This window comes from Aythya ferina (genome assembly GCF_964211825.1).
Source record: "Aythya ferina genome assembly, chromosome: 12".
NCBI lineage: Eukaryota > Metazoa > Chordata > Aves > Anseriformes > Anatidae > Aythya > Aythya ferina.
This window is the reverse complement of record NC_140308.1, coordinates 7721026-7737633: the sequence shown is the minus strand read 5'-3', so window position 1 is coordinate 7737633 and position 16608 is coordinate 7721026. Positions and strand designations below refer to the sequence as shown.

General features: G+C 37.3%; 1 long non-coding RNA gene across 3 annotated transcripts in view; it reads left to right on the top strand.

Moving 5' to 3' along the window:
* LOC311443649 overlaps nt 1-16608 on the top strand; it is a 295691-nt gene that overhangs the window by 18038 nt on the left and 261045 nt on the right. The window contains exons 1-3 of one of the 3 annotated variants that reach the window (XR_014697378.1): nt 3910-4067; nt 6879-7046; nt 12101-12385. This is a non-coding gene — a long non-coding RNA (uncharacterized lncRNA). Of the gene's footprint in view, nt 1-3909; nt 4682-6878; nt 7047-12100; nt 12386-16608 lie in introns of those variants that run through there. The other 2 variants (XR_014697377.1, XR_014697376.1) reach the window with 2 other exon arrangements.

Here is a 16608-nt window from a genome sequence, read left to right as displayed (position 1 = left end):
TAAAAGTGGTCTGAGAATAACTAACCATTACTTCTGGTGATGCTGCTTGTGATGGTTACACAATGATAAGATTATCAAAAGAATTGTAGGAGACAGAAGAATGGAAGGGATGCATTAAGTCAGCCAATCATTTTTGCTATTGTATGATTATACCTTAGTTTTACTAATGGCTTGACTGGCTACCTTTAAAAAAGTTTTAGAAAATACATTTCCAGTTTTTTCTTCAATGATATTCCTTTTTCATATTTATCTTCAATGACATTCTGGTTTTTTTTTATTTATTTTTTTTTATTTTTTTTTTGTTTAATTTAAACATACTACTTCTACAGACTGTTCTTGCTGCTAAAGATGCTACAGGTTAAAATAGGTAGTGATCATTCCTTTTCCCCTTTGTACAAGCAATGAAAAATACATACTTCATATTTCTTGTGTAACAAATATGTTTGACAACACACAAGGATGATTCCACAGCATTTCACAAAAATTAGTGAACTTACTGAGTACATTTCCTGCCATTTTTGCTTTCTTATCTGTTCCGTCTGTGCCCCATCTTTAACACCATTATGAGTGAGTAGAATATATAGCCTAGAGACTGGAGCTGTTATCCAGGCAAACCATTTCTGCTTTTCTCTGAAAATAGGACTGCACCATTCTTGCCCCAAATATTCTCTCAGTAGCAAAAGGATGGGATAAATTTACTTTTTTGCATCTTCAGTAACCTGCAACATATTGTGTAGCCTTGATTCAGTAAACATTTGATACTGAGGCTGGAGATGGGAAAGAATCCCATTTATTCCTTTGTACTTGCTTTAGAAGGCTAATACCATAAAAATCAATTTAAATTAATTTATTATAATTTTGTTTCTGATTTCACTGTTTGGTGAAAAGGAATCTTGGCTTTGCCATGAACTAGAATGTGCTGAAGAACTGTAAAAAAAAAAAAAAAAAAAAAAAAAAAATTGATCGGGATGGGAGGATACCATTTTCCAGATTGCAATTTCAGAATGTAACTGCCATCTGAAAATTAAGCTTTCCTGTTTGCTTTTCTCCCGTTAACACTGTTTTCGTAAGAGATTTTAATCCTTAACTCAGACGGAGAAAAGGTCTGGAATTGGAGATATAAATGGCTCAGGGATACATACAAGCACTGGGTAATTTTTTCTCTGTCTCCTGCCAAAACAGAACAGTGGATATTTCCCATTTGGCATCTCTTTAATTAGCTGATTCTATTGTAACTACACAATTACCTATCTATTAGTATTGCTTAAGCCCTGTAAATTTTCAGAAAAAGTCTACCTGCGAAACCAAGCCCCATCTTACAGCTCTACACTGAGCAATTTTCTGCAGCTCTGAACTAGGCAACTACCAGGATACAAATATGCAGGGACAGCCCAAAACGAACACGCAGAGCTGTATGACTGCAGCAGTGACGGAAAAATGAGATTTCATGTTTGCCTGACAGCTGACTAAACTTGGAGAAGCTGACTACCTTCTGGTCCTCTGAGAACTCAGCAAACACTGGGAAGCAGCTTGGCCATGTCCTCCTTCTTGAACTGCACATTGCCTTATCAAGTTCTCTGTTACAAAAAAAAATACCTCCTGCACTGGCGTACTTGACAAAAATCATTCAAGGACTGAAATGCCTCTAGTTTTATGAATTCTGAGTTTCCGCCCACAGCTGTACCTTATCTTCCATTGGCAGAACTGCTGTTTGGGTAGAAGCAGCAGAGCAGCTGCCCAACTACTGCTTCTTTCTCCAGTCTATTGAGCTTACTTCTAATAAGCAAATATAAAACTGAGACCAATGCCCTGGAAATCCCTCTAAGCTTCACTTAGAGGCCAAGCAGTTACAGTCCTCTCAAATGATCCGTACTTTAACCCTAACTACTGCTGATTTTCCTCCAACTTCTCTATTTATCCTTCTACCAACTTTTTTTCCTCACAGATTCAAGTAACAGTTATGTCTTCAAGGGAATTGGTCACTTGTCATTGCTCTGAGCTATTTCTACAGGATAAAATCAATTTCAGGGAAAAAAAATAGACAGCCACCTATCATTAAAGTTTTCTGATATTGTTCTGTGTTAGAAACTACTTCAATTTCGTTTTGACTGTAGCAAATTTCAATTACAGCCGTTAACAGGTTTCCAGCTTGGATGTTTCCCTGATGGAGGAGACAAGACAGGACACATGGTGTCTGTGGCAGCTTCTGAAGCAAGCTTCTGCTTCTCCCTTTGCTCAGGGATAAAAGGCAACCTTTTTGTCTGGAAGCACGAGCTTTCTTATACACCCACCGGGCATTCTCACCTTTCTTGTCTAGAAGACAAGATCGTATGAATATTAAAATTCCTCCAAATTTTTCCAAGTTAAAAATTATCTGCTGCCAAACTACCAGAGAGAAGCCAGAGGAGGACAAGCCAAACTGATCCACGGCATTTGAGTTCAGCATGCACACATTCCTCTAATAGAGCTTTCCCAAGCAGTGGGATGACAAGCTGTGGGGTGACAGGCTGACACTGAAGGAAAAGGGCTCAGCGACTACTCCACTCTTTGCCAGCAAATCACCAGCGCCAGGTGGCTTAGAGCCCGGGCATTGCCCTCCTTCCCCAAAACACCTACAGCCTTTTCCATCCGCCACCTCACGTTCGGGGTTTGCTTTGATGAGCGGGACAGGAGCAGCTGGGAAGCCCCGGCCCCGTGTGGCAGCAACCCCGCAGCTTCTCCCCTCACAGGCAGTGAGGGCGGGAACACCCCACACCCACTGCTGAGGAGAGCCAGGGACGAAGGGAGAAGGGCGAATCCACCAATCAGAAAAAAAAAGCGCCCCCCAGCCCAAGCGGGATTGGCTGAATACAAAGGGCGCTGTGCCTGCCCGGGCACGTCCGCATCAAAGTTTGCCTAGCAACCCAGAATGTTCTGGAAGCTTTTAGTTTGGGAGGGAAACTGGCACTCTGGTGCCTGAGGGGTTTTGCCCTTTGCTGTGGCTGCTATCCCAGCACTGGTATAGTTACGCTGATGTGTTACATTTGCCCGCCATTTCGCCCAGTCGTTAATTCTTTGCCTTTCTTCCCTTCATAACCATGGAATTCACAGTGGTTTACTCCTTTGGGTAACCAGTGCTCTGAGAAGATGGCTGCCAGGCAGTTTGTATTTAAAAAAGAAATAAAAAAAAAAATGTGGGAATTGCAGTCCCAACAGCTGTAGGTTCCTTGGGCAGCAATGTTTTGCTGCTGCAGCTATCAGTTAACCCTTTATCAAAGCAGATGCACAACGGTGGTGATTTCTGGAAGAACTCTACAACTCAAAGCAAATGAGTTATAAAGTAGGTATATGGTTTCTTTCAGTGCCGGGCACATGGCAGGATAGCTCCCAAAGGCATGTGCGCCCCAACATGGCAACTTGCCTTGGTTCTATGCAGTAAAGAGTTACATATGCATGAAGTTTCCCAATATGCCTATGCATATGCATAACCTATCCCTGCTTTGTATTAAAATTAGCTGCAAGTCAGTTCCATAAACTCCTCCTGTCTGCGCTTGCGCAGTGCCTTCTGGTGGTGGTCGTCAGGGGGGTTGTGTGGATGAAAGCTGATAACTCTTCTTCATCACCAGTTGCTGACTCAGCTGCTCCTTGGTTCTTGTCCAAACCACAAAGTTGGTCTCAGCTGATTTTATGAGACAGGTTCCCCATTTTTGTCAGGAAATGTCCTCTGTGAGGGGCCTCGACACTCCTTGTTTCGGTTAATTTGTACAGTAGTAAGCAAAGACACCCAACATCTATTTTAATGCGGCTAAGCAAGCCCCCATTCTTACATTCCTGGCTTTAATAATGATTGTTTTATTTAGAAATCGTTAATGTGATTAAACAAGCCCCCATTCTTCTATCCCTGGCTTCAGTGGCACCCTCTGGGTCAGGCTGGTCACCACACAACACAGCTCAGGTGGCTTCTCTGTGCCAAGATGGCTGCCAGTCACACCCCAAAGCTGGTGTGGTGAGACTGAAAAGAAACCACTCTCTTCAGGTCCCTTCCTAAAAGCGAAATGTTTATTAATTCTCTAAGTTTGCAAAAGAAGGTACTTCAACAATGAAGGGTGTTACTGCTAGCTCCCCAGTGGAGGATGTGGCAGTTGTAGCACGAAGTTCTGGTGACCTGAGAGCCAGGTGGCTGCGTGGCTGTCCACCTTGACTCCATTGAGTGCATGTGAGAGATGTTTTCTTGAAGTGATCGTTGTGTTTTAGCAGACTAAAAGAAGCCTAACGCAGACATCTGAAAAGAGACACTTACTTGTTTCCATTCGTATAGATTTCCTAAACTGAGCTATATGGGGCAACCTTAATCTTTGTTTTTCTAACTGTTGTTTGACCTTCCAACTTTAAGAATATTTAAACTTTTTAATCATCTCCAAGATAACACAAAGCATATGGATATGTACAAAACCACGCCATGCACAGAGGGCTCAGTGGGAGCAGGCCCAGGGAAGCCCAATGCAGTAGCACAGTGGCTCTGTGCTTGAGCTTCAGCTCTACCACCGTTGAGCTGGCATTCACACATGGGTGCAGTGCAGGATGGAGCCAGGCTCCCTGTCTGAATGACTTACAGAAGCTTCTGTTCCCCTTCTTGTGGGCAGGGCTGTGCACTTTCAGCCACCAGAATGCATAGGGCCTGCCCGGATTCTTATAAATTCCCGTAAGTTTAAACAAGCTTCTACACATTGTGATGATCTCTGTCCCGAAAATAATTCTGTAATTATAATTCTTCCCGTACCAGAATGTCCATAGTTGTTTCTACCAAGCATGTAGCCTGTGGTCCTCATATTATATTTATGAGGTCAAAGTTTTACCACTCTCAGTGACTCATTTTCTGTGCTGTGCTGTCGATTTAATTTAAAGCAGAGTAAACAGAGAAAACCGTAGATTGAGGGGTCACAGCAAAAAAGTAAATCAATAGCTTCAATATTCTAATAGGTTTTGATAACTCCCTGCAGCCTGTTTTCTACTTGCTTCTGCTCCCTCCTCTCCTCTAAAGTATAACAGATTGGTTCTTATTTTAGTGATAACATAGGCAATTTGAGGAATGTTGAGATCAGACAAAAACTGACCATCTTGCAGTTCAGATCATTCACTAATGGAGAAAAAGGACTTGTGGCTGTTCATTAAAGCAGCATATCAGCTTCATTGGGGATTTTAATTTAAGTATTCACTGAGTGGTGGGACCAAGAGATTTGGATTTTTGCCTATTGTTAATGAAAATTTACATAGAAATTAGACTGTTAATACACAACTAACTTTTTCTTTTTTTTTTTTTTTTTTTTTTTCATTTTGAAACATTTTCAAATATAGTTTAAAATACTAGTCATTTTGACCGAGGGGGTAGGGAGTAATATATTTTTGTTTCATATCCATGGCAACTCCTTTTTTATTACCCTTTAAAAAGAGAATTTGCTACTCTTTAACCTCTTTTTTTAAAAAAGTTATTGAATCATAGACTCTTTGTTTTCTATTAAAATATATTTTCTGCTTATTAAAACATTGAAGTAGCTTTTCCTTTTTAAAACATAATAAAAAGAAGAATGATTATAAAAGTTGAAATGCTTTAAAGCAGTATCTTTCTCATTTCAATTCAGCAGCCTTAAATATTTCAATGCTGTGTAACTCCCAGAATATTTATTTTTTATGTTTGGGAACGGAGGCCTATCCCTTTTTAGAGAATCAGTTGTGAATTTGAGTTCATCTCTCACTTTCGATAAAACCTTGCCTTTTTCCCAGAGATGCATGTCCCAGATATTAACTGCTCTGTATATGCCTTCTTCATATTTAATATGGGAAATTTATATAGTGGCTCAGCCCTACCATTTATGGTAGGGAAGGAAAAGAATACTTCATCACAGGTGTTTGTTTTCTAAAAAATATTCCATATTAGAAAATAAATAGATTAAAAACTGTATTATATTCAAGAGGTAAAAAGGTTCTTTCTGTTGTAGGCTCCAGAACATGAAATGTTGAATTCATCATCCTAATGCTTTTCAAGTGAAACTATATTTTCATTAAACTTTAAAACAGTAGATGGAATTGACAACGTTAGTTATAGTTTATATCATTACTACGAGTGTGAATTGGAAATAACCTGCTCTACATCAGTGCATGCACTTCAGCAGTATCCTCAGGCTAAGAAAGCTGCTCTAAGCTTGCAGTTTTACTAGTAAGTGGTCCTCAGGTTGGCCTCAGAAGTTTAAATTTAATCATCCTTACCACATTTTCCACGAAGTTTGAATGTAAAGACATAGTTCACCCTTGTGCTATGGAAAAATGCAAATGGCATCTGCTTAGGTTCTGATTGTTGTAAAGAGTGACCTCTTACATGCTGTACTGTGTTGTTTTTGAAGGGAAGGAATAAACTGGTAGCAACAGATGAGGTAGAATGTGTACACCTAGAAAGAAAGAAAAAACATTGGATTTTGTTTAATTGCTTCCTCTCCTTCAATCAGAAAGGGAGTGGCTGGGATGAGATCACAGATGTTGGAGGATTTAATACTTCAGATGTTCAGTAATGTTGATGATTTCTATGAATCTGAGAAGGAGGGCAAGCGGTGTGCTACAAAGCCTTACCATTTGAGTAATCTAAAATGTTGGAACTGGATGAAAATTTAATGTTTTGGAGAAATAATGGGACAGTTTATATATACTTTTTTTTTCCCGATTTCTAAGGAAAAATGCTTATTCCTTGCTTTTTGTTTCTGCTTTCCCATTTCTTTTGTGTTCTTTCCAATGCAATTCTTGTTAGACTTTGTAATAACAGTTCTGTTTGTTTCACTGCTACAAGAAAAGTGAAAGTTTGTGACAGAAATATCTGTGTGTTATTTACTTCTTCTTTTGCTCTGTGGTAGACCACGTCCATCTGAAGCTTGCCTATGTGGAAGCAGAGCTGGCCAGGCTAAGACAGCTTGAGAGGAGCTTCCCATGGCCTCAGGGGTGATGAGCACTGCTTGTTGCAGCTGAGGAGGCTGCATCAGCAACACCAACCTGGGAAGTGGGGACCTGCCTGGAGCGATGCGGTAGGCAGGGAAATACATTTTATTTTTTTAATGCAATTCTACTGCTTTAAAACTGTTCTAGTCTTGTGCTATAATTAAGCCAGGCTACCTTGAGTTCATAAACTCTACGATCATTGTGGACTTGGTGACAGGAGAAGACTAATAACTTAGGTGGGCATGATATTTGGGTATTTTACCTTCTTATCAGAAAGGCATTTATGAAGAAAACAAAACCCAGCAACATCTTTTTTTCTTCTGATGAAAATAATCATGTAAAAAATAAAATTCACAGCAGCCTGGAAGTGCATTTTAGCTTAATATGAAGTTATATTACAATGTGTGGTAAGATGTTAGACTTAAAAGGTGATGCTGTACTCCCTGTAATTTTTTGAAAACAAATACTTTGCTATTTTTAGGTACTGATACCTTAATTGATTCAATTGATTATTACGTATAATTATATCTAATTATATTCTAAAATATAACTTTTGAAGATGAAGCAAATGATATCAATGTTGAATAGGGGTAAAAAAACAAAACAAACAACAACAACAACAAAAAAACAACTGTAAGCTGTAGAAGATGACTTGTGTAGTAGTTGATTTTCACCTGAGAGCCAAATGAAGGTCTAGCATGAAGTATCTGTAAATAATTATTTTTCTTACAATGCTACTTATTTTGATAGTGAATGCTCTCTAGTATATCCTGACTACAAGTCTGAGTTTGAGCTTGAGTTCAGTGAAATGGGGAGAAAGCGGCATTTAAATTTTAGAGAGGTCAGGGAGGAAATATTGTACTTTAAAAAAAAATCTACCAGTACTGTTTGGTTGTTTTTTTAAAATTTGTGTTCTTGTCTTCATTGGCCGGAGTAATAATGAGCCTTGTAGATTATTGAGGTAGTAATGATGGACTTTCCCTTGAGCAAATGTATTGGAATTTGAAGATGTGGCTTTTATCATTGGATTTTTTTGAAAAATTTTTTGATGTATTTTTGGTTTTTCTGAGTTAGGTAGATGTGCCAATACAGTTACCTTAAATGGGAGCCTAATATTTGTTAGGAGACAAATACTTACTTTTGAGTACTTAAAACTGTAAATTCAATGTTGTACATATACAGTCTAGAGTTCAAACTCCTAACAATGTAAAAACGTATCACATACAAGCTTGGTATATTGAACACAAGGTACATGTTTCTATACTTTGTGCCTGCCTTCGTCATTGAGCAAGTCAGTGGAAGAATAGTTGATAGCTATCCATATGTTGAAGCTGATTTATAAAACCAATACAAAACAAACAAGAAACATTGGTTACCATTACATTGTTTTGGAAACATCCTAATCTGAGAAACACAGGTTTGGTTCCCTGCTTGCAGGGTTGCTGCTTTTATCAGAATTCAAGTCAGAGTTCACTCAAGCAACCTAATCTTAGCGTATCAGCTGTGAATGTGGTTGCTTTAATTTTGCTGAGTAACTCTGAGTGACATGATTTGAAAAAATGGAAGGACACTGATGAGGGGATTCGTTATGGCAAGAGAATCTGGTTTAGCAACTGCACATATCATTATTATCATAGCTTACATATCATGTCAGTAATGATTTTCTGTGTGTATTCTCTCGAGACCGTACCTCACTCCAGGAGTATTCTATCTAAAATGCAGGGAAGGCGCAAATCACCTATTGTGGTTCACTCTCACCTATGTGCAGTCTAGCACTTCAGGGGAACTAGGTTAGAAAGCAACTACTCTGGCACATAAAGCACATAAAAATGCACACTCTGTGTGCATTTGCTGAAGAACTGGCCAGTGCTGTCAGACTTGTGGTAGCTGAGAGTAGGGTATGTAATCAGTGCTTAGACTGAGGAATAATGAGGAGTTACAGAGCATATCAAGTAGTTCAGAAGCAGTAGGGAATTTCTAAACATTTTTTGTGGGTTACTTTGGGTTTGGTGTGATAGTGCATAGTAGTAGTTATTTACCACAATCAGCTTTCAGTAGTATTAATGGTCTAAAGTAGTATAAACTTGGAAAAGACATCTTAGTGAAAAAGCATGTAATGACTCCTATAATCACTAATAATAGGCACTAAAAGTCTTTCTCAGTTTACCTTTCTACTCAATGAAAATGTTTTCTACTTGTCAATATACAAAGCTTTTCTGAATTTGCTATGAAAATGAAGAATGGTGATTCAAGAAAAATCACATCCAATTGAGAAAGGTAATGTCATAAAAACAAAACAAAACAAAAACCGCTTGAGCCAGTTGTCTTAAAATATGCTGTTTTCAGCATCAGATCTAGGATTTGCAGGTGATCTCTTTACAGATGAACTAGATTATTTTTCCAAATTCACTTTAACTCGTGATCCTTTTTAGATTAAGCTCTAGTTTTCTTTTTTGTGAGGTCTAGTTTTCTTTTTTTTTGTGGATTATACCCCATGTTACAAGAAATACTGCTTTGATTAAAGATAACACTTCTCGGGAAAGAAGCTCTAGAATGCAGAGACTTCCAATGTGGAGACAGATTTGTCTCAGTGATGTTTTTTGTTATCAATAGGAAGGGAGCTGATTTCTATAGTACTGTAAATTTAAAAACAAACAAAACACTAATTCTGTGGTGTCTAAAATTTAAAATGGGATGTTTTCTATATTCTGTATTTTCTATAGTAATGTCTGTTGCCACAATATTATCCAAAAAAGTTTCTTTTACAATGTGAAACTTGAGCTACTTTAAAATACCTATTAGTGACTCTTGGTAGTGTGATGTATTTCATTGATGAATAGTAGTTGTGATGAAATGGATGTGTTGTGGAAAAAAAGATAATATTAAAAATTCAAAAGGGAAAAACCTCCTGGAACTTCAGGTCGTTGCTTTCCTGCTCTTTATTGAGTGTCTTCTGCACACTGAGTACGGTATATCTTCTTTTTAGGATTTAGAAAAAAATTCATTGCTGTAGCAGAAGAGCAGAAATTTAGGAGATAATGAATTCCAAACGTTCCTCTTATTCGAGTTTAAATTTTCAATTCATGAGAGAAACTATTTAGGTGGATGTATGTATACTTATTTGTAAAAAGGTGTAGAAAATTGTACGTTAAAGAATGTATTGCTTTCAAACAATTCCCATAAAATCAATACATGTTATCTTTCTTACAGCAGTGAAGACCTTGCTTAAAGAACAGAGAAACCTTTAAATAAAATGCCTTTGAGCAACAGTTAATTCCAATTCAGTGTTTTGTTGTTTGTCTTTTTTTTTTCCTTTGGATTTTTTTGGGTCAGATTCAGTAGAAAAGAATTTGATTCATTTAGGGAAAAGCAATCATGACTGTAAAGACTTGAGTAATGTAAAGATTTTAAAAAAAAAAAAAAAGTCCACATGCTAACTTCTTAAAATTCTTGTCCCCATTGATGCTGTGAAGGAATGCCACAGGCAGCTGATACTTTCAGATCTGTTGTTCAAGGAGTATTTAGAGACTTCAGTTATTAGTGTAGGGTGAGCCAATCTTAAGTATTCTTCACAAATACCTGTATTGGGTACAAGGGGAGGGAGGGAGAGCTATTTGTTTCCAAAAACTCTGAAGTTCCTGAATTGCAAAATGTTTTCTGTAGGTCAATTGATTATTGACATCAGATATTCCTGTTTCTCAGATGATGAACTGAAACAAGTTCTACTTGGTGAGAACAAAGGCTGTTCTATTACAGTGGATTATTAGACTTCCAAACCTAATTATCCCCTTTGGGACTCAGCACAGACCTAATGCAACTTGGATTATGGAGGCAGGTTTTTGCTTTCAACTTTGTTCAATAGATTTCTGACAAGTCTGTTCTTAGAGATGATTAAATTTCAGCATAATGATTAGAGAGCTTTCTGCAAAGGAATCACTGGATTGGGGTGTGTGGGGAGGTTGGAATGGAGGAGCTATTCTGTTTAACTTTGAGGTTTGTTTTTCCCCATTATTTTTATTCAGATCTTTTTTTTTTCAATTACAACCATCCTTCAGGTCTGATGTATGAGAAATGATTGATTTATTGAGTGTCTACTATCTGTATAAGGTTTGTGTTTACAAAATGAGATTGTCATAAAAAAGTGCTAACCCATGTCACTGCAATTGTGTAATCAAATGAAGTGATCATTGGGCAATTTAATCTAGATGTAGACTCATCTAGGATTTTTCTGGTGAGCTGACAAATGGCACAGAAGATAAGGTAGATAAGAGAAGCCTCTTACAGTGGATAGAAAGACTACATGGTCTTCACACAAATACATGCCTGCTTAGTGTCTCCCTAAGTGGGGAGAAGAGATCCTATTTGAGGAGAAGTGGTGAAGAGATCCTATTTGGTAGGTAGGCTCTGGAGCTTCACTGATGAAGTCAAGGCACTTGTCTTTTTCTTGAAGGGCAAAAAATTGATTGAATTGATTGTCAGTGCTTTCTAGGATTTAAAAAAAAAAAAAAAAATTACAATAAAAAAAAAATCTTCACTGTCATGCTTTGCATGTTTCCTTAATCTGCTTCTTTAGGAATTTTTAAGCAAGCACTAGAAAATAACCTGCTCGTTTTTGAAAACAGTGTATGAAAATCTCAATTCTAGCAAGCATCTTGGGAGAGTAGAAAATGTAAATCCAGTACTTGCTGGTAAAAAAACAATGGAGTAAGTAGTACTTCTGATGATATCAGAATTATGATAATCTTGGATGTAGGGTTTAATTTTTATTTTAAAATGTTTTAAATTTGAGGGCCTTCATATCCTTGTGTTGCTCTGCAGAACACTGCCAGACAACTTGTGTTTTTATGTATTTGAAACTTTAAATTCTAACATGAGTTCTTTGTGTTTATCCAAACAATCCACACCTCCAGTGCTGGGAGAGTTTGGCTGGATATCTCATAACAACAGTCCTTTCAGAATCTCCATTCAGTCATCCTCTGTGATTTGGATCCAGCTTGTTACTGAAAACAGGAAAAAAAAACATAAAACAAGAGCAACTTAAAGCTTCCACAGTTATTTATTATATGTAGCAGAGAGAGAGTTTGAATTCTGAATACATTTTGTAGCATTTTTTTCAATACCATTTCAATTGTTTCCTTAGGCTCCAAGAACGCATAAAAGAATGGAGGAAAAAAAAAAAAACCTTGACATCTAAAACACTCGTAGTCCTGTTGTAAATATGGGTACACCTACTCTTACATTTTGAAAGCAGCATGCAGAATTTTTCTTGTATGCTTGCACAAAGTTAATGGGAGTCCAACAGCTAAATTACCATGCCAGCCTTTTGAAGCATGTTTGGTTTCCAGTACTCGTTTGGAGGGTTGCCTTCTGTAGCCTCTCTCTGACTTTCTCGTCATAGAACTTTTTTACAAAAAAAAAAAAAAAGGTGAGTGCAGATTAAAAGTTTTGGCAGATTTAGGGTTGTGTTTCAGGCCTGTCACTTGCTGAAGTATAATCATTTGTTTTGTTCTGTTTTGTTTTTTGTTCAGAGTGGAAGCTGCTGTGGTGATTAGTTCATCTCTGATAATTTAAGCCTTGGTTTCTTTGTGTTAGGTACAGTGCTACCATGTGAAAAAATTAAATAGGGACCTCTCCAAGTAGGAGAAACAATTATTTCATGTTTGTTTCACGTATGAACAGGATATAAACTGCTGCCCAAATGTATTCAATCCAGGACATTCTGTCCAGATGTTTTAATACTGTGTGTAATAGAACATAATTATTACAATAGCATCTAGCTATTTTAATTTTTTTCCATCAAAAGTAGTGCTACCAATTTCTAAAGATGCTTTCTTGGGAATAAAACAAAACAAAAACAAGGCATGTCTGCTTATATCCATAGTACAGATGCTAGGTACAACAAATAAGGGAGGCATTGTATTTGTGGCTAACTCACACTTTTCAAAAGAATACACATGGAATACTGTAAATAGACATATATTCAGCAATCAACAAATAAAAGTCCTACCCATCCTGTTGTTACTCAATGAGGGGCCTGGAGAACAAGTCCTATGAGGAGCGGCTGAGGGAGCTGGGCTTAGTTCAGCCTGGAGAAGAGGAGGCTCAGGGGCGACCTTATCGCTCTCTTTAGGTACCTCAAGGGAGGCTGTAGCGAGGTGGGGGTTGGTCTGTTCTCCCACGTGCCTGGTGACAGGACGAGGGGGAATGGGCTTAAGTTGTGCCAGGGGAGTTTTAGGTTAGATGTTAGGAAGAACTTCTTTACTGAAAAGGTTGTTAGGCATTGGAACAGGCTGCCCAGGGAAGTGGTGGAGTCACCATCCCTGGAAGTCTTCAAAAGACGTTTAGATGTAGAGCTTAGGGATATGGTTTAGTGGGGACTGTTAGTGTTAGGTCAGAGGTTGGACTCGATGATCTTGAGGTCTCTTCCAACCTAGAAATTCTGTGATTCTGTGATTACTCAACTTCAAAATCTGGTAACATCAAATACAGAAGTAAATTATCTCAGTGGTTAGCAATTACTGATATTAGATGTTATCACTCCTCTGATAAGAGAATAAAGCTGATGATTGCAGTCTGAATCCCTTTAAATAAAGTTGAGGGAAACAAAGTATAAAAAAGCCCTGGTAAAATACACATCAAGCTATTATTTCCTCTGCTATTCAAGTTGGATAATGAGAAAGATAGTCAAGTTATTACAAATCTCAACAATATTACAGAGGAAATTTCCCTATTTTACACTGGATAAAGTAGATTACAATGCAATTTACATTCCACTTCCTGGTAGGGGTCTGATGAGTGAAATTTAAAGTCAGTTCTTTTGGTGAATGAACATATTAAAATAAAATTTTGAAGGCCTATATAGGCTTATAGGATGGAACTTTGGTATTGGTGTGATGGTCGAAGGAAATAGACAAGACCAAGGCTTGTAATAACTTTTATTGCACCAGGTGTTAGAGTCAGAAAGGCTAGATGAGTTTTAAAGCACATAAGCCCTTGTTGAAGTCTGAAATAGAAATAGCAGGTTTCAAAGCTAAATGCAAGTGCAGAACTATTGCTGAATTTGCCTTGGCTTTATAGAAAATTTTTCATATCCAGGATGAAGTTAAATGAGATCCTTGTTCTATGGTAAAGCTGATACTCAAACACACAGCAAGGGACTTCACTCAAGAGTTTTTACGGGCTGCATTTTTATTTTTTTTTTTATCAAAAGAAGCAAAAAAGTTTGATTTTTTTTTTTTCAGGTGGAGCAAGAAAAAAATGTGTGCAGGTGCATATTTCAAACTCTTCCAGTTGATAGTCACGTATGAAAATTCACAGGACGAAAATCAGCATAACTAAACCTAAAATAATATGCCTTGAATCAGATTATGAGAAGTTGTTTAACATCTGTAATCACCTTGAATTTTTGTTACTGATGAAGTATCAGACTAGTTTTCCTATTTGAGGTCAGAACAAATATGTTTATATTTTTTGAAAATATAGACCTATTTGGTGAAGTGCCTTTAGAAGCAGGTCTTGCTCATAGTTTGTTTGCCTAATCTATCAATTTAGCACACCTTCAGAAATGACAGTACTTGAAAATAAATTACTTTTTCCTTACAGTTACTTAAAAAATTGAGCACTCAGTTGTTTAGTCATAGAGTACTTCCTCTGAAATACAAGGGTAGTGGAAATCTGTCAAAAACATAGGGATCCGAGGAAAAGTGCCAAAATCAGGGGTCTGGTTTCTAGTGATGTAAGATGGTATGGTCTCACCCTTCCACATACGTCAGATTTTCGTTGTGTTGAATGTACAGTACTGAGGTCAAATTCATGCTTCAGGAGTGTTTAATGGTTAAGAGAATATTTAGAAGACTTGCTTGAATATTTCATTCAAACAAGAACAGAATTCTAGTGTTTCTTTTTTTCTGTTCTGTGGCTCACTTTTAAAAATGGAGTGCTTCTTCCCTTCATTGATTGATGCTGATATCAGTGGACTTTCTGTGATAAGAATATGCCATGCAGATTTCTGAGACTGTAGTAAAGAACAGCTGACTTCAATTCAAACAGCCTTACTTTGACCTAAATCCTCTACTTTCCACTACTGCTGTCTAGCATTTGGCTTCAGAAGCATCTCGTCAGTTTAATTAGTAGCCTAACTTCTAATCTACTTGAGAACGGCATTTTCAGTCTGTCAGGTAAAGACATGGAGGCTGAGCAAAATGTCCAGCAGCGTGGCTTTTGATGGATCTGCTTGTCTGTGACAAGGTTTTCTGTATTATTTTTCAGTGAAGAGAATTTGATGGAATTCTTAAAAATCCATATTCTGGCAGTTGAAACCTTGATTCTGTGATAATACTAATTAAAGTTGATACCTGTTCCCATATAGGAAACAGTTCCATTGTTCAGCTTAGTAAAGCTCCACTTAGGTAGACGTAGGTAGACTTGCCAGAGCTGTATTTATGGGAAATACCTTTTGTACCATTTTAACTGTGCAGTTATTTGGCTGTTTGGCCAGAACTTTTCAAAAGTCCAGATGTATTCAAAAGCTCAGAATGTCCATCTTCCATTGGAGATACTTTATGTCTAGTGACAGGCTCCTTGTGTCTTTGAAACCTGAGTGCTTGCATCCTTCCTTAGTTGTATGTTAAATGTTTTATAAATGGTGATGTACTCCCTAATTTCAGTGTTTGAGCCAGACCGGAACCTACCTGTTTAAAAGATGTCTCTCTTACAAAGTTAGCGATATTTTCAAAATAATTGTGGTAGTTAAACTGCAAGTATAATGTAAATAAATAGAAATGTCATTTTATAGCGTGGAATCTAACACACGGGCAAAGCTCAATTTCTGAGAGGAGGAGAGAACATGAAATGCAAAACTCTTTAATTCAATAGGAAAGGTTTACAGCCCTCCCATTTTGAAATACAGATGAGAACTGTATGATTGGAACCTTAATACACAATACTTCTTAAAGCCAGAGGTGACTTACCTTCTTTAAATGTTCTTCAGAAGCAATCAGATAGAGAATACACATTTTCACAAAAGCAGTTTCTTTCACAAAGCAAGCCAGCAAGCTTTATAAAGCTGCTAAGCCTTATAAAGTCTGTTATTACTTGTGTCCTTTATACTCTAGGTGTTTTGGCTTTTAAAGTGATATTATCAGTTTAATTAAAAACTTATCAAAGTCTGCCTCTTACACAACACCAAATCAGAAATTCAAAACACAAACATCTTCCCATGAAAATCAGATGCTGAAAATAATATCAAGCATTAGGTATGTTAATTATTTAAATAAATAAAATAAAATAATGACAACAAACTATTAAAAGCAAACAAACAAAAACAAACAAACAAACAAAAAAACACCCTATACATTTAATGAAATAGATAATCAGAATACCTCATTTTTAGAGCTGAAAATTTCTTTTGACCTCTGAGGAAGTGGAAGCAAGTAATCCCTTTTGATGCAAGTGAGCTTTTATTTTTATACTTAAGCATGTCTGGTAACAGAAGTCTTTCCCATTGAAGTTGCTATTAATTCTGGGCTGACATGATGCAACAGTCAGTGAAGCCCATGGAAGCATTTATCAACAGAAGACTTTGGACCAGGTTTTCTGTTAGGCCTGAGCTTCTGTAACTCCTGCTCTTCTCAAAGAATATTCTGTCTC